The 26382-nt window shown below is 39.9% G+C and overlaps 1 long non-coding RNA gene across 1 annotated transcript in view; it reads right to left on the bottom strand.

Moving 5' to 3' along the window:
- Positions 1–3746: 3746 nt before the first annotated feature.
- Positions 3747–26382, bottom strand: part of LOC132378656 (uncharacterized) — a 48304-nt gene continuing 25668 nt past the window's right edge. Inside the window, exons 2-3 of the long non-coding RNA XR_009507144.1 lie at positions 23421–23551; positions 3747–7262 (exon numbers count right to left, since the gene is read on the bottom strand). This is a non-coding gene — a long non-coding RNA (uncharacterized LOC132378656). The remainder of the gene's footprint in view (positions 7263–23420; positions 23552–26382) is intronic.

Genomic DNA, 26382 nt, shown 5'->3' with positions numbered 1-26382 from the left:
AACAGGTCATTCTCAATCTTGTGAAGAGGATCCCTGTCACCTGGTCATGAACTCATCTCCGCTTTATTTTCTAAAGCTGTCTCTCTCTTTAAATACAGCATTGAGAAAACATTGAAGTCTTTATAAAAAGGAAACAAAAACACAGGAGACCTTTTGAAGAATACGGGCTTTACGGAGAAGGTTATAGGAATATACTTAAAGATTCTTGTTCTTTTAAAATATTAGGATGAAGTAATCAGGTGGAAAGAAAATATTTGCTTAACTTTATCGGATAGATCAAAAAGCTCTGGAATGCCAACAGCTGCTGAGTGACGTTTCCTCAATTCCTTTTGCTTCAATTTGCACCACAGAGGAAACTGTCAGCTGAAAATCTGATATTCATCTTCTGACTAATCTGCAATAAACATTTAAGAGCAGGATTCTCAAATTAAGAATGTGTGTGTTGCCAGGTACACAAGGTTAGATTACCATTAAGAAGCAAAGTGTCTTTTGTTTGCCCTCTGACACAGCTCCTGTAATTAACTTTGCAGAGCTATTGGAAACACTAAAACAAAGCAATGGAGCATATGGATGCTTGAGTTAACTTTCTTCTGGAAAAGTAAATGATTTTTTTTAATTGTTGCTACCTATATCCTTACAATATCACATTCTATGCCGCTGTTGAGAAGTTTTAAACAAAAAAAAATCCAGAAAAAGAAATTCAAGCAACTGACTGCAAGTCCCTTCAAAAGGGATTACAAGGACTGTTGAGAAGATCATCGGGGTCTCTCTTCCACCCATTAGAGACATTTATCAGGAGCGCTGCATATGCAGGGCCCTTATCATTGTCAATCATCAATTCCAACCATCGGACAATTGCTTTGACCTCCTACAATCAGGCAGGAGTTACTGTAGCATTAGGACAAGAACTGTTAGAATAGGAAACAGCTTCCTCCCCCTCCCCCCCACCCCCAGGCTGCAAGACTACTAAGACTACTTTATTAGTCTATCTCACTGGCCCATGAAACTATTGCAGAGTAGGTCGATCCCACCACTATCCCCAAATCTAAATCTTCCTGAAGGGTGAGCTCAGGCCTTCCGTCATCATCTTCAGGAAGACTATGTTGTCTCTTCCTGGATTATCCAACCCTTAATACTCCTCATACGCTCAATATTTACATTCTGCATAATCCATGGCTGTCTCATCAGCTCTTCAAATCACTGCCATTATCATTCCCCAGTTACTCTCATCTCCCCCCAGTTGCTGACTCACTTCTCCTTTAAAATTGCAATATCTTTCTTCATTGCTGGCATTCCTAGTAGTTTACCATGTTCCGTTACGCATCCCCTCAGCCATATTCTCCCACATATTCTTTGAGCACTTTGTTTTTACCAACATATGTATATCCTTAGGGTGCATCTGGTGAATTTTAACTATTTCCTCAAGCTTGTGCCAGAAATCCGAATTCCCACATGCATTGTTAAGTGAGGGCATCTCTGACAAAATGCATTGTTTCGCTCCAGGGATGAAGGGCTTATGAATGGTCGCAATTAGGGTCAAGGGCTGGCTCAGGTCATTAGGGTTCTCGACCTGACGTTGCCTGATCTCGCTAGATGCCACCCTGACAGATACCTCAGGGTAAAACCTCTCCCTGAAATATTTCCACACCAATTTCCACACAATGCAAATCGTGAATGATGGATACAAGTTAACCAGAACACACTTAAAATTGCAAAGCACGCACTCTGGAATCTGCCACTTAATGTGCATCTAAACTCACGACACCTGCTGTATTCCATTGCATCACACTTGCAAAGTGCAGATGCTGAAATGCAGCTCCCGAACGAGTATACATACCCCCACTGGCCCCCACAATCTAAGCAAGGTATCTTTTGTTTATCCTCTGACACAGCTCTTATAATTAACTTTTTAGAGTTATTAGAAATACTAAAACAATGTGATATAGCTACCTGAGTTAAGTTTCTTCTGGAAAAGTAAATGATTTTTTTTAATCATTGGTACCAATATCCTTGCAATATCACATTCTATCCCACTGTTGAGAAGTTTTAAATGAAGAAATCCACAAACAAATCCGATCACCTGACTGTAAGTCCCTACAAAGGATTAAGAGGAGTGCTGAGAAGCTCATTCGGGTCTCTCTTCCACCCATCAGAGATATTTATCAGGACTGCTGTGTGCCTAGGGCCCTTAGCATTGTCAATAATTGACCCTGTCCATCCAGCAGTTGCTTTGATCCCTTGCCATCAGACTGGAGGTACCATGGCATTAGGACAAGAAGCGTGTAGCTTTTACTTATAATTTTTAACTTGTGTCGTAAATGCACCTTATTGTTTAAGAATGTACTCGTGGCAATATTACTTTTTGTGTCTTGTGTTTACATAATATGTACTGTGTTGTGCATCGTGGTCCAGAGGAACGTTGTTTTGTTTGGTGGATGACAATAAACTTGAACTTGAACTTGAAAGATCGATTAAAGTGCACAAGAAATACCAAATATCATTCTCCAAATTGTCCCTTTCTTCCTGTAGCCAAAAACTCATGCTGAAACACAAGACAAATGGGTCTTTTATATGTTGCCCATGAGGCTACCTTTTTAATGTTTTATAGTTAACAATATGTAGCATTACTTTAAGAGAAGTATTAACCCATTTTACAAACATGGCATTAATAATGTGCAGTACAAACTATTTCCAGACAGAGAACTATATCTTACATGTCATAAATTTTAAAGCAACGACCACAAAGATTTTGAGAGGCCAACTTTGAATTTCTGAACTGCTGGTTTATCTATGTCAATACAGGTTGAATACCCCTTATCCAAACTGCTTGGGGCTAGAAGTGCTTCATATTTCAGATATGGAATATATAATGAGATAGCTTGGGATCACCATCATTTCTAACTCCGAGCTTATGTGCTACAGGTAAGCAATCTTTGTCTTACACTTGTTCATCACATATGTACTGATGCAGCTGTTCAGTGTGTTAGATTTTCATCAGCAATTACCTTGGCAAACTCATCAATGAATTTCCCTGCTGTTTCGTGAACAGCAGACGCTTTATTACCACAAATCTTTAAATTTTAAAGCCGTACCTTCTTTAAAATTTCTGCAAGCAGCCTGCTGAATATTCGCAACTACCTTCAATTTTCAAGTCATTATGGTAGATCTTTGCTTGGTTCGTGACCAGCATACCATTAAGCAGCATATATTCACACTGGCGCTCATGAATCCACTCTTTCAATACATGATCGAGATTTTCATCTTTCGCTTTTTTCAGCGTCTTTCTATATTCCGTTAAATTCTGCTTGTTACATAAGTGAGGTCGCTTCTCCGAACTGTCTGTGGTGCACAGAGACCTGAGCACCACTTTGGATCCTTTCCAGCGCAATGTGGAATTTTCCCTTTGTGATGTCAGGGTAGTGCTAAAAAAAAATCAGATCTTGGAGGTTTTTGGATTTTGGAATTTTGGATAAGGAGTACTCAATCTGTATGTATTTAGTGCAATGGGATTATGATTTTGCTCCACAAACCTCTTTTGAAGCATAGAATTATTTTCACTGACTAACGTTATCATACACTGGATGCCAGTCAGTCATACTACAATAAAAATGTGCTGTACTAATAGCTGTCAGACCTCCTGCCTTAATAGGCTTTCCAGTAAGATACTCCATACTAGCGTAAAAATACTCAGCAGAAAGGCAACAGGGGGGACAGAGTGAGTACCTTGGGGGGTGGGGGGGGGGGAAGGTTGGATCTGTGCTACAAGCGAAACCATGGCTTCACTATGTGAGAATGAAATCTTTAACACTTAAAAAGCTACCTCACTATAGCAACAAGTAGAACCATAAAATCGAAGAATAACAATGCATGGAAACAGCTGCTTTTTCTCAGTTCATCCATGCCAGCTATGCTAGCTGTAGTCATACCTGCAATGGTAGAGACTCTTCGGCCCAACACAGGCACATGCAAATTCACGCGAGTAAATATACATCAAGGATCAAAGATCAGCTTTATTCACCACATGCATTTACACGTATTAGGAATTTGCTGTGGTGTGCAAGTGTGACATGCAACAAAAGCAGCTTTCAACAATTATAAAGAATAAAGAATTATTTAAAATAGAGTTAGAAGTTTAAGTAGGGATATGGAATAAAATGTGCATAAATACATAAATACCAGCATGCACTTGCAATGTTAACAGCCTTATAAAATGAAATTCCAATTTTTTATTGTGCAGTGTAGTGATTAAGGTAGTAGACAGAGTGACTAACTAACTAGAATCCTTGCACAGACACGGGTATGCAGCCAGACACAGAAGCACACTTTCAAACAGGCACTTTGAAATCTCTCTCACGCATACAAACAGAAGAATGTACGTCCAGAGAAATCAAGTGAAACTATATTGTTAAGGCAACTTGTAAAACATGTTTCACTTGTCTCCCAGTCAAAGATTGCATAGGAAAAATAATTAGAGCAGGTTGCTGGACCTGTAGAACATGGGCTGTCAAGCCCCAGGCCAACAGAGTACTCAATGACACGGGTGCTGCTCCTAAGTGTCATTGGAATGATATAGGCTCATGTTGATGAATCTGCAAGGGAAGACTCAATTCTAAACGCATGATATTCCACTGATGCAGGAAATCTTGAACATAAGACAAGAAAAATTAGGCCTGTTAGCCTTACTTCAGTGGTTATGAAAATATTAGAATTCATTACTAGTGATGTGTTTCTGAGGTACCTGGATGCACACAATAAAATAGGTCGAAGTCAGCATGGTTTCCTTAAGGAATACTTTGAGAAAGCAACAGGCAGGATAGACAAACCAGAGTCAGTGGATGTTGTTTATTTGGATTTTCAGAAGGCCTTTGACAAGGTGGCTGATGAACACATGAGGCTGATAGCATTGCAGGAAAGATATGGACATGGATAGAAGATTGCCTGAAAAGCAGAAGGCAAGGAGTGGGAATAAAGCAGGTCTTTTCTGGTTGGCTGTCGATGACTAGTGGTGTTTCGCAGGAGCTGATGTTGGGTCTGCGTCATTTCAAATTATATGTTAATAATCTGAATGACTGAATTGATGGGATTGTGGCCAAGTTTGCAGATGACACCAAGAGAGTTGGAGGGGCAGGTAGTGTTGAGGAAACAGGGCGTCTGCAGAAGGGCTTGGACAGATTCGAAGAAGTGGCAAATGGAATACAGCGCAAGGAAGCATGTGGTCATACACATTGGCAGAAGGAATAAAAGACCGTTTTTCTAAATTGAGAGAGAATTTAGAAGTCATAGGTGTAAAGGAACTTGAGCGACCTTGTACAGGATTCCCTAAAGATGAACATGCAGCTTGCGTAGGTAGTAAGGAAGGTGAACGCAATGTTCACATTTATTTCAAGAGGTCTGGAATATAAAAGCTAGAATAAAATGCTGAAACTTCCTCAGGCATCAGTCAGACCACATTTGGACTATTATCAGCAGTTTTGGGCTCCATGTCTAAGGAAAAATGTGCAGGTGTTGGAGATGATCCAGAAGATATTCACGAGAATGATCCTGTGAATGAAAGAGTTAACATATGAGGAGTACTTAATAACCCTGTGCCAGTACTCACTGGCATTTATAAGAATGAAGGGTGATCTCATTGAAACCTACTGATTATTTAAAGTCCCAGATAGAGAGGACATCAAAAGGATGTTTTCAATAGTGGGAGAGCATAGGACCAGAAGGCACAGACACAGAATAAAAGGAAAACCCTTTAGGACTGGGATGAGCAGGAGCTTCTTTTGCAAGAGCACGGTGAGTCATTGCAACAGATATCTGTGGAAACAAAACATTGGATATATTTAAAGCAGAGGTTGATACAATCTTCATTAGTAAGGTCATTAGGGTTTATGGGGAGAAGGCAGGATAATGGGGTTGCGAGGTAAAATAAGTCAGCCATGATCAAATGGGGGAGCAGATTTGATAGGCTGAGTGGCCTAATACTGTTCCTCTGTCTTACGGTCATATACAAGGGTGAAACTATACTACAATCAAGATGTGGATGAAGGATTTGGGAGTGCAGTTGCTTTTAGTTTAAACATCTTGTATGTCTGTGAGTGCCACCTATATTTCCTATCATAATTTATAGTAGTTATATTATGTATTACAATGTATTGCTGCCACAAGACAACAAATTTCATGCAACATGTCAGTGGTAATAAATCTGATTGTAATTCAGAATCTGAAATGAACATTTACTGTTGATTTTTATTGGTAGGTAGGATAACACAACCGAGCCTGTCACCGAGTCAGCCTGCTATTTAACCATGCAGCTGCTGTGGAAGCAAGAAATCCTCCAATAATCTGAAAACCACGTAAGCCAACCGAGATGAAAATAAATAGTCGAACAGGAACACTCATGCTAGAGTTACATAATACTGACGAGAGCCACACTGGACCTGTATCCTGAGCCGTCCGGACTCTGTTTCACTGGGAAGTACAGTCTCACCTGTTTGATAGGTCAGTAACAGAATTTGCAACTGCAGAGGGTATAAGGAAAGAAACATTACTATTGTACAACATTAACACCTTTATGTACATTTACATCTACAACTAATGACTACCTACTTACTGCCCATTACACTGCTGGCATTTAGGGCAGCAATAAATGCCCTCCATCTCTGGCAGTGTTCAGGGCTTCCTTCATCATGTCAGTAGCTTCCTCTCGGTTTTCGCTACCGTCAGTCATGAAAATCCCTGGTGGAGACACAGGAAAACTGTTTTGCTCAGATGTAGAAGAATTCTTCATTGCAGTTTCTGTAACAGTTTTGTTTTACCATTCAGGGTTGTTAGCCCTGAGTTGAACCCCCACACCACCCTGAACTCCACCCTTTGACCTGTTTGGCATGGGTGACCCTACCAAGAGCCAAAGCATAAAGCCCTGACTCCAGCCAACATAGCTCTCTGGGTCATTGAGGCACACACACCTCCGAACCATGACAAGATTGTGGCCCTTCTGGAGGAACCTAGGAGCAAAACTTTTACTGACTGCAAACTTCACTCTAGAGCCGCTGATGATGCAGGAGATAATTACATATACCTGCACAGGGCATGAAGCAAAAGTAGCAATTGATCCGTAGTGGACTTATCTGAGACAAATTGCTGCAAAACGCAAAATTTCCATCTGAACGGAAGCTGGCAATTGTAGTGCATCAACAGAAGGCCCTTGAAGTGAGTTGAAAACTGAGCTGAAGACACAAAATGTTGGAAACATCTCACAGGTCAAGTAGCATCTGCGGAAAAAAGAAGCAGAGTTAATGTTTTAGCTGTTAGATTTAACAAGATCACTTTTAGAAACGGGCGGCAAGGCAACATAATCACCATGTACACTCAGAGGAGAAAATGAATACCAAAGCAGCATTTTCCAATCAGAACAATTGCCAGCATCAGAGAGTCAGTGCCATTTATTTGTTTATGAAGATAAAGTGCAGAATAGGCTCTTGCAGCCCTTTGAGGTGTACTGCCCAGGAACCTCTACTTTAACCCTAGCCTAATCAATTTACAATGACCAATTAACCTACCAACCGGTATGTCTTTGAAGCCAGGTTACCTGGAGCATGGTCACTGGTGAACTATGAACTCCTTACAGACAGCGATGGGAATGGAACATGGGTCTACTGTGCTCTCGAGTTATAGAACAGTAACAACCCCCATGGTACATCTAGTCCATTCCAAGCTATTTTTCTACCTCATCCCATCTACCTGCACCTGGACAATAGCCCTCCATACCCCTCCCATCTCTATCTATACTCCTCATAATTTTGTATACCTCGATACAATCTCCGCTCAATCACCTGCACTCTAGGGAATAATGTCCTAACCCATTTAGCCTTTCCCTATAACTCAGGTCCTGACAACATCCTTGTAAATTTTCACTGCACTCTTTCAATCTTGTTGATATCTTTCCTGTACATAGGTGACGGCAACAGCACACAATACTCCAGATTAGTTCTCACTAACATCTTCGACAACTTCAACATAACATCCCAACTCTTGACCTCAGTAATATGATTTATGAAGGCCAATGTGCCAAAGATATTAGGGGAAATCAAAGTGGGGATGATAATTAAATGGCAGGCGTACCTGAAAGCAGGGCTGCTCCTGTTAAGGGACATCTCAGCTCATGTGAATTTACCAACGAATAGAACAAATATTGAAATCAGTGCAGAACCCCTGATGATCCTGAGTATGCATTTGTGAAATGCAACACTCATCAGAGCGTTCAGCCATGGGTGGAAGTGAACATTTTCAATTTGCAAAGCAATGTAGAAGTTGACGTTAGCACATCTTTTAATGTAACAGATAAGCAAACCTCCAACAGTCTTCACTGTCATTCTATTCTAACTTAATGAGAAAATACAAGGATATTTCCTTATAATAGCTACATTGTTGACAGTTGTGGGAATGTTTTCACTGCAAATGACATTCAAATCAAAGCGTGTGATCAAAACATTTTAGGCTATCTGAGGTGAATGTAATATGCATCTCTGAAGTTTTGTCATAGCAATAGTTCTTCATTCTTCAGAGCCCTGATGAAGGGTCTTGGCCCAAAACATCAACTGTTTGTTTCCCTCCATAGGTGCTGCCAGACCTGCTGAATTCCTCCAGCGTTAAGTGTGTGTGTGTTGCTCTGGATTTCCAGCATCTGCAGAATTCCCCATGTTTTTCATATTTGTGATCTCGCCAATCACAAAGAGAAGGTCACAGAACAACACTTTGATCGCAAAAACACAAGAGATTCTGCAGGAAGGGAAGGAGGAGGGGGACCAGAGGGAGGTGATAGGCAGATGTGGAGAAGGGGTGAGAGAGTAACCAGAATGAGGAATGGAAGAAGAGAGGAGGAGGAATGGGGGAGGGGGGGAAGAAATTGTCAGAAATTAGAGACCATAGAACCATAGAACTCTACAGTGCAGTACAGGCCCTTCAGCCCTTCATGTTGTGCCGACCCATATAATTCTTAAAAAAAGTACTAAACCCACACTACTCCATAACCCTCAATTTTTCTTTCATCTATGTGCCTGCCCAAGAGGCTCTTAAATACCCCTAATGTTTTAGCCTCCGCCACCACCCCTGGCAAGTCATTCCAGACACTCACAACCCTCTGTGTAAAAAACTTACCCCTGAGGTCTCCTCTAAACTTCCCTCCCTTAATTTTGTACACATGCCCTCTGGTGCTTGCTATTGGTGCCCTGGGAAACAGGTACTGACTATCCACCATATCTATGCCTCTCATAATCTTGTAGACCTCTATCAAGTCCCCTCTCATTCTTCTACGCTCCAAAGAGAATAGTCCCAGCTCTGCTAATCTCGCTTCATATGACTTGTTCTCCAAACCAGGCAACATCCTGGTAAATCCCCTCTGCACCCTCTCCATAGCTTCCACATCCTTCCTATAATGAGGTGACCAGAATTGAACACAATACTCCAAGTGCAGTCTCACCAGAGATTTGTAGAGTTGCAACATGAGCTCTCTACTCTTGAACTCAATTACCCGTTAATGAAGACTAGCATCCCATAGGCCTTTTTAACTACTCTATCAACCTGCACAGCGACATTGAGGGATGTATGGATTTGAACTCCAAGGTCCCTTTGTTCATCCACACTCTTAAGTAACTGACCATTTATCCTGTACTCAGTTTTCTGGTTTGTCCTTCCAAAATGCATCACCTCACACTTGTCCGGATTGAACTCCATCTTCCATTTTTCTGCCCAACTCTGCAGCCTATATCATAAACTCTGCAGACTGTATCAGTCTATATCATCTTGTAACCTTCTTGTAAGCTCCATCCACAACTCCTCCAATCATTGAAGTTCATGTCATTAGGTTGGAGGATATGTAAAAACAGTGCTGCTCCTGCCAACTGAAGTTGATGTTATCATGGCAGTAGAGAAGGACATGTCAGAATGGGAATGGGAAGCCAAATTGAAATGATTAGCCATGGAGAGATCCTGCCTTTGATGGTGGTCAGAACAAAGGTGCTTGACAAAGTGGCTATTCCTATATAAAATTTTAGACCTGGAAGCTAGCTGTTGTGGTATAGTTCCACTATACAAATACATTTCCTTTTTAAGAACATAATACATTTCCTTTTTATGATTATGAATCATTTAATCATGTTCTGTACCTTGGGTGTGGCATTAAAGAAAACAGCCTCTGTTTACTTAGTACTCAGCAGAGAGTCTGTATAATGACACAAGGGCAAAACAGGTGAGTTTATACAGGAGATGTTTTTGCCTTCAAGCACTTGATGTAGCACCTTTCTGTTTTCAAGGAGGCAGGGGCATGGGCCAATTAGAAGCTATAAAGAGATCTGGATCTGAAATAAAATCTGCAGCTACGCCATGCAGTTCAGAAGAAAAAAATGTTTGCTGGTCTTCATAGCAAGAGGATTTAAGTATAGTAGAAAACATGTCTTGCTGCATTTATATGTGATGCTGGTGAGTTCATATCAAAGTTTATGCATTTTAGAGAACACTGGAAACCATCCACCCAGTGGTTCCAAAATGGATAACTCAAACACAGAGAAGAAACTGTATTTTTCTATACATACCAATGAATCAAGGGTTCTCCAAATTAATTCCTGGGATGATAGAAAATCCCTGTAAGGAGAGATTAAGTAAAGTTTGTATTGACCAAATTCAAAGAATGAGAGGAAATTTAATTGAAACTCGCAAAATTCTGACAGGGTAGAAAGGTTGGATGTGGAGGGGTTATCTCCCAGGGCTGAGGTGACTAGAAAGAGGGGTAAAATCTCTTGTTAAAAAGAAAGAGATTTTGGACTGAGATGAGGAGAAACTATTCACTCAAGGAGGTGAACTTGTGGAATGCATTATGATGGGAGGTTATACAATTGAAGTCCATGAATATGCTTAAGAAGGAACTTGGCATCTTGGGATATTGGATTTGGGAGTGTGTTGAATATGGCACTAAGATAAATGATCATCCCTCATCTTCCTGAACGGTGGAGCAGCCAAGTTGTGTACTCCATCTCCGATCTAAATCTGTTGCTGATTCAACCAAACTTCTGATTAATGCTACCAGAAATAACAAGAAGGCCAGAATTGTTCATTCTGTTAGTAAACACAAAGAACACTGCAGATGCTGTGGTCAAATCAACACGTACAAGCAAGCTGGATGAACTCAGCAGGTCGGGCAGCATCCGTTGACTGCTCGTTTCAATGGATGCTGCCTGACCTGCAGAGTTCATCCAGCTTATTCAGCATATTCATTCTGTTTCTCTCTCCAGAAATGCTGTTAGACATCTCTTTCTTATTTTCATTTTGGAGTGAGTGAGTGAGTGAGTGAGTGAGTGAGTGAGTGTGTGTGTGTGTGTGTGCGTGCGTGCGTGCGTGCGTGCGTGCGTGCGTGCGTGCGTGCGTGCGTGTGTGTGTGTGTGTTCATTCTGTTTTTGTTTTTTTTAAACAGAATCAGAGTCAGGATTATCAACACTGACACATAATGTGAAATTTGTTGTTTTGTGGCAGTGAAATAAAAATGTACTATATGTCTCGATTTAAACTTTAATAAATAAATGCATAAAAAAGACTAAAAAGTAAGATATTGTACATGGGTTAATTGTCTGTTCAAAAGTCTGTTGGCAGAAGGGAAGAAGCTGTTCCTATAGCATCGAGTGTGTGTCTTGTGTACCTCCTCATTGATTGTAATAATGAGAAGAGGGCATGTCCTGGATGGTGATGGTTCTTAATGATCAAGGCCACCTCCCAGAGGCATTGTCTTTAGAAGATGTTCTCAATAGTGTGGAGATTAGTGCCCTGAATGGAGATGACCAAGTTTACAAGCCTCTGCAGCCTTTTTCCATGCTTTTTATTGGAGCTTCCATGCCAGATGGTGATGCAACCAGTTAGAATACTGTCCACAGTACTGCTAATGGAAATCTGCTGGAGTCTTTGCTGACATATCAAATTTCCAAATAAAATATATTCACTGGTGTGACTTCTTCCTTCTTGACATTTCTGTGCTTCAGAAGCACTGTTGTATGCAGGCTGGTCATCTATGTGGGTGTGAGGCTCAAGATTTGAGTCGTTTTGCAATCTACTCATAGCAGATAAATTGTCTGTTGTCTATTTGAATCAGGTAGGGTTCTATTGACATTAAAAGTGCTGTCAGCAATACTCAGAAAGTCAGCATTGCTTCTTGCATTTGAAGTTAATTGGAACTAAAGAGAAGATTGGCCTTATTGAGTAGGCGTGGCAGGTACGTGTGTTCTGTGGGTGTGTGTCCCTCAGTTTGATATTTATGAACACTGTAAATGGGTGGTGAAGAAAGCTTTTGGTATGCTGGCCTTTATAAATCAGAGCATTGAGTATAGGAGTTGGGATGTAATGTTAAAATTGTACAAGGCATTGGTAAGGCCGAATTTGAAGTATTGTGTACAGTTCTGGTCACCGAATTATAGGATAGATATCAACAAAATAGAGAGAGTACAGAGAAGGGTTACTAGAATGCTCCCTGGGTCTCATCACCTATGTTATAGTGAAAGTTTGAACAAGTTAGGTCTTTATTCTTTGGAGTGTAGAAGGTTGAGAGGGGACTTGATAGAGGTATTTAAAATAATAAGGGGTTAGATAGAGTTGACGTGGATAGGCTTTTTTCCATTGAGAGTAGGGGAGATTCAAACAAGAGGACATGAGTTGAAAGTTAGGGAGCAAAAGTTTAAGGGTAACATGAGGGGGAATTTTCTTACTCAGAGAGTGGTAGTTGTGTGGAATGAGCTTCCAGTAGAAGTGGTAGAGGCAGGTTCGGTATTGTCATTTAAAGTAAAATTGGATAGGTATAAGGATAGGAAAGGAATGGAGGGTTATGGGCTGAGTGCGGGCCAGTGGGACTAGGTGAGTGTAAGTGTCAGCGTGGACTAGAAGGGCCGAGATGGCCTGTTTCCGTGCTGTAATTGTTATATGGTTATATGGTTACTATAAACACCCTGAGCAAGCTCAGAGCCTGTGGACCACAATATCGGGAAGAATCTTCTCTTGAGCCAGAAGTTGTACGTTCATGGTGGTATTCATAGTGAGGGGAAGCCCATGTCACTGAGCAGTTGTGTTGATCACCCATCAGATCTTTAAGGAGCACTGGTAAAGTCACATTAACACTTGGGAAGATGGTTGGTGTTGAAGTGTGTGGACTCTTTAGAGAGTAACTGTGATATCTATTGTGCTGCAACTGTGGCTTGTGATATGGAGGAGCTGCCGCTGTCCAGATACAAACAAAGTTCAGAGTTACAGTAACTAACCTCACTTTATCTGCACAGCCTTGCCTATAATATGGCTGTAACTGTGGCCACCAGAAACCTCAGCTGTCAGAGTCATTGCCCCTTTGTGAGGTTGAGTTATAAGAGCAGCTCCATGTGCAGTCCATGGGGATAGGGTCCAGGTTCTGAACTGGTTGGCCTTTATTCTCAAGATCCATTGGCTATCTACAAAATATCCAACACAGTCTTGAAGCTCCACATGATGTATCATTTGCAAGGAATTCACTGTAGCAGAGAGGGAAAGGAGATTTCAGGTGGGCAATAGCAGTGGGCTTTCCCCACATTAACACAATCTGCATACCTATTTACTAGTTACTAGCTTTTACTATCCTTCCCCCTACAACAGAATACAAGTCATTAAAGAACTTGTGCCATTGTTCAAAAGTAGACTTTGGGGTTGATAACATTGCTGTGTCTTCTATATGGCAAACCAATTTTGTGCACAAGTGCACCTTGCATCAGGAAATGCTTGATCTATCTTTTTGTGATTGCAAACTATTGTGCAAAAGAAAGTAATTTTGATCAGAGTATTGTAAGTAAAGTGGCAGTTCTCTGTAATAATTCATCTATGTCCTATCTCAATGAACCTCCTACCCATTACATTCAGCCCAGTTATTCAATATATTTGCCTTCTAGCCAATTGTGAAGGTACACACAATTGTGTCTGTTCCTTGTAGACCACATTAAATCTTCGCTACATAATTCTTGTAAATAATTAAAGAATTCAGTTATAAATTTATGCTTTGACCAATACAAAAACATCTTTAACAATCAGAAGAACCCATTAATATATCCACTAACATGAAAAGGATTTGCTAGCTGTAAAATATATGTTTACATTATTGTTACTTGTCATCCTGTTATTAAAAATTTAGCAAGTAACCTCTTGTGCAGTAAATTGCTCAATATTTAAAATTGTAGGCAAACGTAATTTAAAGCTCGCTAAAACATATTTGTGACATTTACACTGTTGCGTTATTAGCTGTCTTTAATGATGAAGGTACTAATATTTTACATCCTTCCAGAATGGAGGCTCTGTTTACATATAAAAAGCTATTGTGTGTACACTTCAATGAATTGCACACTTTCAGAATCTTTGCAATCAGTCGTTGTGAAGGTATGTTGTTTAAATGAATCTTGCGTCAAATTTACTAGAGTATTTGTTCTGCCTACTTGCAGGCAGAGTGAAATGATAACTTATAATATTGCACAGTTTCTTCAAAGTCCATTTCCCTCAATGCCATATTCATGTGTTTCTACAATGTTGTCAGTCTGGATTCAGACGCACAAATGGAGTTTAAAATTAATTTTCACTATATATATTCGAATTCAAGAAAACTAAGAAATTGATTTTTGAAAATACTTGATCAATTTGTGCTTAAGTGCAATGTTTATTTACTTAAGGCTAAAATAAGGCCTTTTACAGCCCATTATTTTGCATAAGACCATAAGGTATAGGAGCAGATTTAGGCTATTTGGCCCATCGAGTCTGCTCCTCCATTTTATCATGAGCGATCCATTTGCTCTTGTCCCCAATCACCTGCCTTCTCCCATATTCCTTTATGCCCTGACTAATCAAGAATCTATCGACCTTTGCCTTAAATATACCTAATGTCTTGGCCTCCAATACCACATATGGCAATGAATTCTACAGGTTCACCATTCTCTGGCAGAAGAAACTCCTCATCATCTCTGTTCTAAATGGACATCCCTCTATTCTGTATCCTTTAGTCCCAGACTCCTCCATCATCCTCTCCACATCCACTCTATTGAAGCCTTTCAACATTAGCTTTCAATGAGATCCCCTCATTCTTCTGAATTCCAGTGAGTACAGGCCCAGAGCTATCAAACTCTCCTCAGGTGATAAGCCTTTCAATACCAGAATTATTTTCATGAACCTCCTTTGAACCCTTTCCAATGCTAGCACACCCTTTCTTAGATAAGCGACCCAGAACTGCTCATAATACTCCAAGTGAGGCCACACCACTACCTTATAAAGCCTCAACATTACATCCTTGCTTTTATATTCTAGTCTTCTCGAAAGGAATGCTAACATTGCATTTGCATTCCTCACCACCAACTCAACCTGCAAATTATCCTTTAGGAAATCCAGCACAAGGAATCCTAAGTACCTTTGCACATCAGATTTTTGAATTTCTCTCCATTTAGAATTCAGTTCCATTGGCTTCAACAAATTTAATATTAGGCAGACTGTAAAATATACAGCAAATGCTCTATGTCTCCATGCATGGTCAATTTCACTACACGTGAATACTCTGAGCAACTAAGATGTGATTATGAAATAATTGGACCGCGGTGATTGAAACCTTTGACGTTCCAGAGAGATTGAATACAAGTATGCAGATGCTTATTATATATTTCTTTCCTTTTTCAGGATACATTGTAGAATGAGCAACAAAAAAAAAATCTGCTTTACCAAGAAAACTCAGAGATTATGCAAAATTTGATTACCGGAACTGGTTAAAGTATAAAATAGAGGAAGGCAATGAATTTATAAACTTGTTAGTCTACAGAAAAAGTTAGCCTTCCAAAACTTCTGCAATATCAGATTCCTGTTCATCATTATGGTTCAAAAGAAAACTTTCAAAGTATTGTCATAACATTTTTTGTTCCATCATGTGAGCTTTAATAAAATAAACTGGATTTTATGTGCGCAGATGTCTTAGTTTTTATTTTCACAGCTAGTTTAATCTTTGATGAGAATAGTCCTATTGCTTACTTAATGATTCAAAAATGCTAACTAAATCTGATCTTTTGATATAATGCCATTGATCTTCTAATCTGGGTACTGCTGGTGATCAAGCCAAAATCTTCAAATTTGAGATAGATTTGATTTTGTTAAAGCTGATTGAATTTTATCAAACATAAACTCTTTCATAATTAAAACAACTGCAATTTAGAAGAAAGTTTTATTTTTGAAAGCAAAATTGCTTTACAAAATGTTACATTTCAGAGAAGTAGTACATTGCAGTTTGATTAATAGAACTGAAAATGGGATATTTATAAATATCGTTCAGCAGGTCGGGCCTATGCTCAACAAAGTTTAGAAGAAGAGGTACTCATTGAAGCAAAAGATTCTGAGGGGAATTGATAGATTGGATAAAAGGAGTTATTTCCCCTTGTTGGGGTATCTGTAATTAGAGATCACCATTTTAAAATATGGGAGTGGGGAGGAATTTCTTCTTTTAAACGTTTATAAATCTTTGGAATTTACTATCTCAGATCTATGTAAGTTTTGAAATGCCTCAGAGAAAAAGGGGAGAGCTATGGAAAGTTGTTTGGCTGCTAGGATTGGATAAGGCATGGTGAGGTTGAATGGTGGAGTGAGCTCAAGAGACGAGTTGGCCAATTCCCTTGGCAACACACGCAAAATGCTGGAGGAACTCAGCAAGCCTGGCAGCATCTATGGAAAGGAATAAACAGTCGACATTTCGGGCCAAGACTTTTCATCAGGACTGAATTCAACCTTTCACTGAGACCTGCTGAAGCATCTCACCCTGAAGCATTAACTGTTTATTCCTTTACCGTCAACAAATCACTTGTAGCACTAGAGGAAAGAACACACACGACTGCTGTTACACCACCATCAAGAATGCCTACTGTAATATTCTACGCCCATACTTCGGAAAGTCTGATCACCTGGCTGTACTTCTTCGCACTAAGTATGGGCAGAAACTGAGGACTGTAGCACCAGTAGTGAGGACCAAGAAGGTATTGAGAAGGGAAGCACCGGAGTGCTTACAGGACTGCCTTGAATTGGTGGGTTGGGCTGTATACAGGGATTCATCTTCGAATCTGGATGAGTACACCACAGTTGTTACCAGCTTCAATAAAACCTGTGTGGATGAGTGTGTGCCTATGAAAACTTGCTGTACGTTCCTAAACCAAAAGCCATGGATGATCATCATCTACTGAGGGCTAGATATGTAGCATTTAAGTCTGCTGACCCAGGTTTGTACCAGGAAATCAGGTATGACTTGTGGAGGGCTATTTCAAGAGCAAAGAAACAATTCTGAGTAAGGTTGGAGGCGACATCTGACACACGTCAACACTGACAGAGTTTGCAAGGCGTTACTTCCTACAAAGTGAAACTCAATAGCATGAATGGCAGTGATGCTTCTCTACCAAAGGAGCTTAATGCCTTTTATGCCCGCTTTGAAAGGGAGAATATAACTACAGCTGTGAAGACCCCTGCTTCACCCGGTGACCCTGTGATCTCTATCTTGGGAGCCAATGTAGGGCTTTTCTCTAGGAGGGTGAAGCCTTGCTAGTGGGAGGGTCCCAAAGGAGTACCTGATAAGGCTGTGAAAACTTGCGCCAACTAAAAGCCGAGAGTATTCAAGGACATTTTCAACCTCTGCTGCAGTCGGAAGTTCCCATTTGTTTCAAAAAATCAATGCCTAAGAAGCGTAGTGTGAGCTGCTTTAATGCCCATAGTCCAGTAGCGCTCACATTTATGATAATGAACTGCTTTGGTCATGGCTAGAATGAACGTCTGCCTCAGCAAGGACATGGACCCACTGCAATTTGCCTATTGCCACAATAGATCTACAGCAGATACAATCTCAATAGCTCTTCACCTGGACAATATAAACAGCTATGTCAGGATGCTATTTGTTGACTATAGCTCAGTGTTTAACACCATCATTCCCACAGTCCTGCAGCTACAGAACCTGGGCGCCTGTAGCTGCCTCTTTAGTTGGATCCCTGACTTCCTAACCAAGAGATCACAATCTGTGTGGGTTGGCTGACGATCAACACTCGCACAGCTCAGGTGTGTGTGCTTAGCCATTGCTCTATTCCCTCTATACCTATGACTGTGTGGCTAGGCATAGCTCAAATACCAGCTATAAATTTGCTGATGATACAACCATTGTTGGAAGAATCTCTGATGGAGGTATGAAGGCTTTCAGGAGCAAGATATTCCAGCCAGCTAAATGGTGTTGCAGCAACAAACTAGCACTCAAATCAATAAGATGAAAGAGTTGTGGACTTCAGGAAAGGAAAGATGAGGGGACACAATCCAATCTGCATAGAGGAATCAGAAGTGGAAAGTGAGCAATTCCATGTTCCTGGGTGTCAAGATCTCTGAGGGTCTAACCTGTACTCAACATATTGATGCAGCTATAAGGAAGGCATGACAGTGGCTCTACTTCATTCAGAGTTTGAAGAGATTTGAAGAGTGAAGAACACTTGAAAACATCTATAAATTTACCATAGAGAGCATTCTGACAGGCTGCATCACTGTCTGGTATGGGGGGGGGGGCATGGTAGGTGGGGTTGGCTACTGCACAGGACTGAAATGAGCTACATAAAGTTATAAAATTAGTCAGCTTCATCTTGGGTACTAGCCTCCATAGTAACCAAAGCATCTTCAAAGAATGGTGCCTCAGGAATGTGGCATCCATTATTAAGGACCCCATCAGAAAGGAGGTACAGAACTCTGAAGGTACACACACAGAGATTCAGGAACAGCTTTTTCCCCTCTACCCTACGATTCCAAAATGGACGTTGAGCCCATGACCACCACCCACCCTTTTTCTATATTATTTCGGTTTTGCACTATTTTTAATTTAACTATTTGATATAAATTTATATGCACTGGAATAGATTTACTTATTCTTTTCATGTATTGCATTGTAGTGCTGCTGCTAAGGTAACAAATTTCATGACATATGCCAGTGATAATAAACCTGATTCTGATTCTTTCCATAGATGCTGCCTGGCCTGCTGAGTTCCTCCAGCATTTTCCATGTATTTTCTTGGATTTCTCTCAACATTTTGATGCTGTGCTTGCAAGTCAAAACAAAATGCAGAAGATGTTGGAAACACTGAAAAATTCAGACAGCTTCTTCAAAAACAGATAACTTTACAGCTTTAAGATCCTTCGTCATAACTGAGAAAGAGAGAAAGCATGTTGGGGAGTATGGCAGGCCAAAGGTAACTCCTGTCACACGAGGACAGGACTGCTGTAAATTAAGTCATCTGGTTGATGGCCTACTGGGACAGTTAGAGAGAGAACATCGGAACAAAGGAACATTAAAGCTCTGAAATGTGGGTAATTTCAGAATGAGAACACATACTAAGAAATGTAAAAGTTACAAAATGCCGGGCTGTAGGATATGCCCATCAAAACATGTACGTTAAAGGAAAGAAAAATCTGAACCAATCTCACAAATGCAGTGATCAGTTCTGATATAAATTGAGCAAGTAATTTATCTGAAATTGGGCAATTTGACATTGAGATTAGAAGACGAAGACATGCGGAAAAAGATGATGAGGGGTTGTTCCTCAAGCTGATATTGGTCCTCATTAAAGCAGTGTAGAAGGCTAGGAGCTTTTCCCTTTTCAGGTGGACAGTTCACACTTTCCTGATTCATATTTATGGATCCTTGTCCATCCACTCAACTCTTTCATATCTCTACATGAGCCCTCTTCAAAATTTACATTCTTACCTATCTGCCAATTACCTGAAAATTTTACGTCAGATACCTTCATCTAAGACAATTATATAAATTGTTTAAAAGATTGTTGAAGCCCAGGACTGATCTTCATGGTGCACCATTTGTTAAACATTACCACAAGGAAAATAGAGCTATTTTTTGTTAGACAACTAGTCTTTCAGCCATGCTAATATGTGTTCTCTTATACCATAAGCTGTTATTTCAAAGGTTCAAAGGTTCATTTATTATCAAAGTGTGTATGCCATTTACAGCTCAGAGATTTTTCTTCTTCAGATAGCCACAAAACAAAGAAAAGCTATGGAAGTCATTCAGAGAAAAAGAGCAAACTCATACTCCCTGCACAGAGAAGATCGGCAACAGGATCATTACCAATTCCACCTCACCCTGCGCAAAATGCAGCAAGAATATTTGCCTCCAAATCCCCCTCTCCCCACACAAAAAACTAACAAAAATGCAACAAGAACATTGACCCCCCCCCCCCGCACAAAATGCCACAAGAACAACAAGGAAGTCGGATATTTTCCACTTTAATCATTAATGTAGCATCATATCAAATGTCTTCCACAGATTTAAATACAGTCGTTGACCTGTTCCCTTTCATCAAAATGTTATTCCTGCAAAGATGCAATACTTTTTACCTCTTCCTTCCTTATTCCCCCAGGAATCAAACAGTTCTTCCAGATGAAGGAATGACTCACTTGTAATCCTTCCCACCTCGCACACTGCATTTGGAATGACTCACTTGTAATCCTTCCCAACTAGCACACTGCGTTTGGTTCTCACAGAATTACCTTCTCTGCACTGTGTAAACCAAATGCGGATTCAGTGACCACTTTGCAGAAGATCTGCATTGGATCCAGAGTTTCCAGATAGCTCTATCTTTATTGCACAAGCCTGCCTTTCTCAACAATGTCCCAACAAAAGCTCAAGAAAGCCTGCTTCCTTTGGGAGTCAGTACAAAGTTCAATAGTTTTCCTTCTCTCCATTTATGCCCCTCAATGCATCAGTTTCTAGATATTCCTTTGCTTCTTTTCTATCTCTAACTGCTGTTATTTAAGGGAAAAGTTATTTCAGCAACTTTGCTCTGCACCAAATCACAGTTCCTTTCATTTTTTATTTTCCTCTTTCTGATGAAAGCTCTTGGACCTGAAGTGCTGACTCAGCCTCTCTCCACTGCTGGGCTGGTTGAGAGTTTTCAACACTTCCTGGTTTTTATTTGGGTTTCCAGCATCTACAGTTTTGTGTTCCTTTTGCTGTTTGTGGGAGCTTACTGTACACACATTGGGTCCCATATTCTTTAGATTGTCATAGCTGCTGCACTGAAATTAATAAAATGCTAATCTATAGCTGCAGTCCTTCATGGTGTTCCAGAGGTAGTGAAAGGTGTTTTGTAATTTAGTTTTTCTTTCTGATATATAAAAGGGCAATGTAAATTTTACCATAGTGTACAATATCATTGTGTTGCCTTTATGGCATTTGTTTAGTTTATAATATTTTCACTTCAGTAATTCGTTTGTTAGCATTTTTTAGTTAAATTTAGGATTGTTTAAAATAAATTCATTGTCTGTGATATATCGCGGCATGCGATGATGTCACATCCGGTTTCGCCGCGTCTTGTGGAGAAACGGGAAGGAGGGGGCTCACATGTGCAAGATCAGCGCAAGAAAAGTTGTCTTTCTACGCACTAGAAACATAGTGAAGCAATGCCGTAAGTTCATGAGATAATCGATATGTTGAATTAAAATGTTAACACTGATTCTGTTAAAAGTAATGACGGTTGATAAAGTTTATGTTTTCGTTAGTTAAAGAGTTGCAGATAGTTTGTGTTGAAGTGTATTTAAAGCAGTCAATGGCGTAGGTACATCCTGACTGTATGCTGCACTTTAATGTAATGTAGTTGTTGTAGTTTTACTTTTGCAAGTATTTACGATGTAAATGCGATATCAAGAAGGAAACAAATACTGTACAAAGTTTGTATTGTTTTATCAACAGTTTTCACCATACGTTAATGAGGAAGAGTGAACAGTAAATGGTTAATCTTACTGCGATCCTGTTTTCATTGACTACGGTTTACCTCAGTGTTTAATTCAGCATTCTCTTACACCTGAGCGAGAACACTACAATCATAATGCTTGGCCTACAGCCTTCAACTCTATTTTTCTTAATTTCTCATCTTTACATGGTAATACATTAATAGCAGCCTGCATCACTATTTTCTAGCAAGACATGAACTGTTGTGTACCACTAGAATAAATATTAGAATTGCTTCTCCTTCCAGATCAGCTGCATACTTGATTGAAGTTACAATAATTTCTATTTCTACAAAATGTCAAATGCTCAGTAGTTGAATGGTGAATTATAAATACAGGCAAATCAAATTTATTTTAAAAAAATAGTAGCAAAAAAAACTGCAGAAAAGAAGCTTCCCTCTGAAAAAACTGTCCAGTCCATCACCAGCACCGGCATACCCACCATCAAGGGCATATAGAACCATAGAACACTACAGCACAGTACAAGCCCTTCAGCCCTTCATGTTGTGCCGACCCATATAATCCTTAAAAAAAAAGTACTAAACCCACACTACTCCATAACCGTCTACTTTTCTATCATCCATGTTTCTGTCCAAGAGGCTCTTAAATACCCCTGATATTTTAGCCTCTACCACTATCCCTGGCAAGTCATTCCAGGCACTCACAACCCTCTGTGATAAAAAAAACTTACCCCTGATGTCTCCCCTAAACTTCTCTCCCTTAATTTTATACATATGCCCTCTGGTGTTTGCTATTGGTGCCCTGGGAAACAGGTACTGACTATCCACCCTATCTATGCTTCTCATAATCTTGTAGACTTCTATCAAGTCCCCTCTCATTCTTCTACGCTCCAAAGAGAAGAATCCTAGCTCTGCTAACCTTGCTTTTTATGACTTATTCTCCAAACCCGGCAACATCCTGGTAAATCTCCTCTGCACCCTCTCCATAGCTTCCACATCCTTCCTATAATGAGGTAATCAGAATTGTACACAATACTGTAAGTGCAGTCTCACCATAGATTTGTAGAGTTGCAACATGACCTCTCTATTCTTGAACTTAATCCCCCAGTTTATGAAGCCTAGCATCCCATAGGCCTTCTTAACTACCGTATCAACCTGCGCAGCGACCTTGAGGGATGTATGCATTGGAACCCCAATGTCCCTTTGTTCATCCACACTCTTAAGTAACTGACCCCATTAATCCTGTACTCAGTCTTCTGGTTTGTCCTTCCAAAATGCATCACCTCACACTTGTCCAGATTGAACTCCATCTGCCATTTTTCTGCCCAACTCTGCAGCCTGTCTATATCCTCTTGTAACCTTCGACAACCTGCAGCTCCATCCACAGGTCCTCCAATCTTCGTGTTCAGAAATACAGAAATTCATATATACAGAAAGATTCTGGAAAAGGGCCTGCAATAATATAAAGGATCCCACTCACTCTGCTCATGAACTATTTGTCCCACTTCTATCAAGTAGGAGGTGATGTAACATCCACAGCAGGACCACCAGAATCAAAGGCAGCTTCTTTCCTCAAGCAGTAAGACTGAATAACACCTCCACCCACTTACCCACCCCTCCACACCCCCAACCATCACTACTTCAAACCTGAGAAATCCCCTGCAGATGCTAGAAATCCAAAGCAGCACACACAAAATGCTGGAGGAACTCAGTATGTCAGGCAGTATCGATGGAAGTGAATAAACAGTCGATATTTGGGTAGAGATCCTTCATCAAAACTGGAAAGGAAGGGGGAAAATACCATCACTACTTTATTTAATTTCCCATCAGTTACCTTATGTACAAAGACTCCTGTGCCTAGAGTCACTTCACAGTATGTACAATCAATCTATGTAAGTACACTATCTTATCTATTTATACATATTTTATTATTGTCTTTTTATCTTGTTGTCTTTTTTGTGCTGTGTTGGATCCAGAGTAAACAATTACTTCATTTCCCTTACACTTTTGTACTGGTAATGACAATAAACAATCTTAAACCTTAAAAGCAGTACTCGGTATATCAACTGATCACATAAAAACATGAATGCACAACAATAAACCTTGGAAAGCATTAATTGTCAACTGGAGTTAAATGCCAAAAAACTTTTTAAAAACAACAGTTTGGCACTTAAAGTGATAGATCATGTGCTGGAATAAAAGTTCCTGAAAGTTAATTTCTGCATTGATATACTTTATCCCATTTATCCAGAAAATCTATGGCTCACACTCATATAATTTCTCCACATTTTAGATCTGGCTGTTTGTTCACAGGTGACATTTATGCTCCTTCGTGCAAAATATAAAAGTAAATGAACCATAAATACACAATCAAGATGTTGGAAGTGTGAAATAATAAAAAGGAACTGCTAGAAATACCCAGTGATCAGGCAACATCTGTGAGGAGAGAAAACAGATTAACAATTGAGGTCAATGGCCTTGCATCATAACAAGAAAATGTTATAAATAAACAGATGTCAAGAAACAGAGAACTTCCCCACTCTTCAACTCAATAGTATCATAGGGTCTATTAATGGTTCTTCACTTAATGTCAGCAAGACCAAACTAATTATAGATTTCAGCAGAGGGAAACTAGAGATCCTTGAGCCAGTCCGCAACAGAGGATTGAAGGTGGAGAGGGTCAGTTTCTGGATGTCAGTATCTCAGAGGACCTGTCTTGGACCCATCAGATAAATATAATTGCACAGAAAGCACAATGGCACCTCTACTTCCTTAGAAGGCTGCAGAGGCTCAGCATGACATAAAAAACCTTGAGAAACTTCTATCGGTGTATAGTAGAAAGGATACTGACTGGCTGCCTTACAGCCGGGTATAGTTACACCAATGCCTTTGAATGGAAAATCCCACGAAAGGTAGTGGATTCGGCCCAGTACATAGTTGGTAAAGCCCTCACAACCATTCAGCACATCCACATGAAACACTGTTCTAGGAAAGCAGCATCAGTCATCAAGGATCCTCACCACCCAGGCCATGTTCTTTTCTCACTGCTGTCATTAGGCAAAGGTACAAGTGCCTCAGGACTTGCACAACCAAGTTCATGGAGAGTTAAAACCCCTCAACCATCAGGTTCTTGAACAAAAGAGAATTATTACACTCATCTATTGAGATGCCCTCACAACCAATGATTTCACTTTATGGACTCTTTATCTTGTTATTTCATGCTCTCGTTATTTACCATTTTATTTATAGTTACAATCAACAGCTTGTTGTCTTCTATGCTCTTGCTCTTTCATTGATTCTGTTTATTGTTACTATTCTATAAATTTGCTGAGAATGCCCACAGGCAAAAGAATCTCAGTGTTGTATGCGAGGACATGGGTATATTCTGATAATAAATTTTACTTTGAACTTTGATTTTTACTTTAATCTTTGGTTCTGGGGATAGTAGACCAGAGTCCAGTTTGAGGTTTTATCCCAAAGACAATACTGCAGTGTTCCCTTGCCCCGGCTCAAGTCACTGGAATGTTACTTGAACCTTTGACTCAGATTATTATATAAACAATGAGCCATGGCTGAGTCCAGATCATAAAGGTGTGAGTCTGTGAATCAGACTTTCAGGAAATACAGAGGATATGAAAACATATACAGAAGGATTTATATTGCATAATTTTGAATTTACCGAATTGGCTTGATGTGCCTGGGGTAGAAGCCTAGAGAGTCAAATATTTGGGAAATCGGTCTTTTATAATTTTATGATTCACCTCCATGTAAGATTGCTGGAGTTACAAATGAATCAGAGATGAATGAAATAAAGTGAGTTTTTAAGCTAAAATATACTGTTCCTTTTTCTTGCAATGTGCCTTAATTATTTGTCTGCTTATTCATGCTGTTTTCACAGATTTGATGCCAACAAAAACTCAAGCAGACTCATTACCAAAGGTTAAGTGGGTCATTTCTGGTTATTTAGCTGTTAAATTTGCATCAATTTATCTAACTTTCAATTGGATGTTTTTGGTTGCCATTGGCAGTAAATTCCCATGGAGAATGTCAAAAACACCACTCTAGAGGTTAGGAGGCATCTGTGAATGTTTACGCCATAGTTACTGTCAACATATCTGTACCCTAGGCAATTATGACCAATGTCTTGTAATTTTTAAAGACTGAAGAAATGCCTTTAGAAGTTATTTGAGGAAAAAAATCAGCTTTTGTTGCGACTACATACACACTGGAGCTTGTTTACATTGAAATTGTTACAGCTCAAATAATTAATGAAAATTCCTATAATCTACTACTAATTATTCAGAAATCCTGATGATTTGGCACCTGGCTCACCTGGTCTTTGCTCACGCTCCTTTTTAACTCACCGTGGCCATGTTTCCCATGCTCCCTTAAACTCATCTTATTCACTAGAATATTTATATCATATATTGTATATTGTAAAACATAGCAAATTAGAGATGTGTTAGAGTCTGTCCAATAGTCCAGAAAATCTGCCAGGCAGGTACCATTGAAGTCCCAATTAGCATAATGGTTAGTACAACATCGTTCAATACAAGCAACCTGGGTTCAATTCCCGGTGTTACCTGTAAGGAGTTTGTACAGTCTCCTC

Source organism: Hypanus sabinus, chromosome 20, assembly GCF_030144855.1.
Source record: "Hypanus sabinus isolate sHypSab1 chromosome 20, sHypSab1.hap1, whole genome shotgun sequence".
Classification (NCBI taxonomy): Eukaryota; Metazoa; Chordata; class Chondrichthyes; order Myliobatiformes; family Dasyatidae; genus Hypanus; species Hypanus sabinus.
The sequence above is the reverse complement of the archived record's forward strand: the minus strand, read 5'-3'. Positions and strand labels throughout refer to the sequence as shown.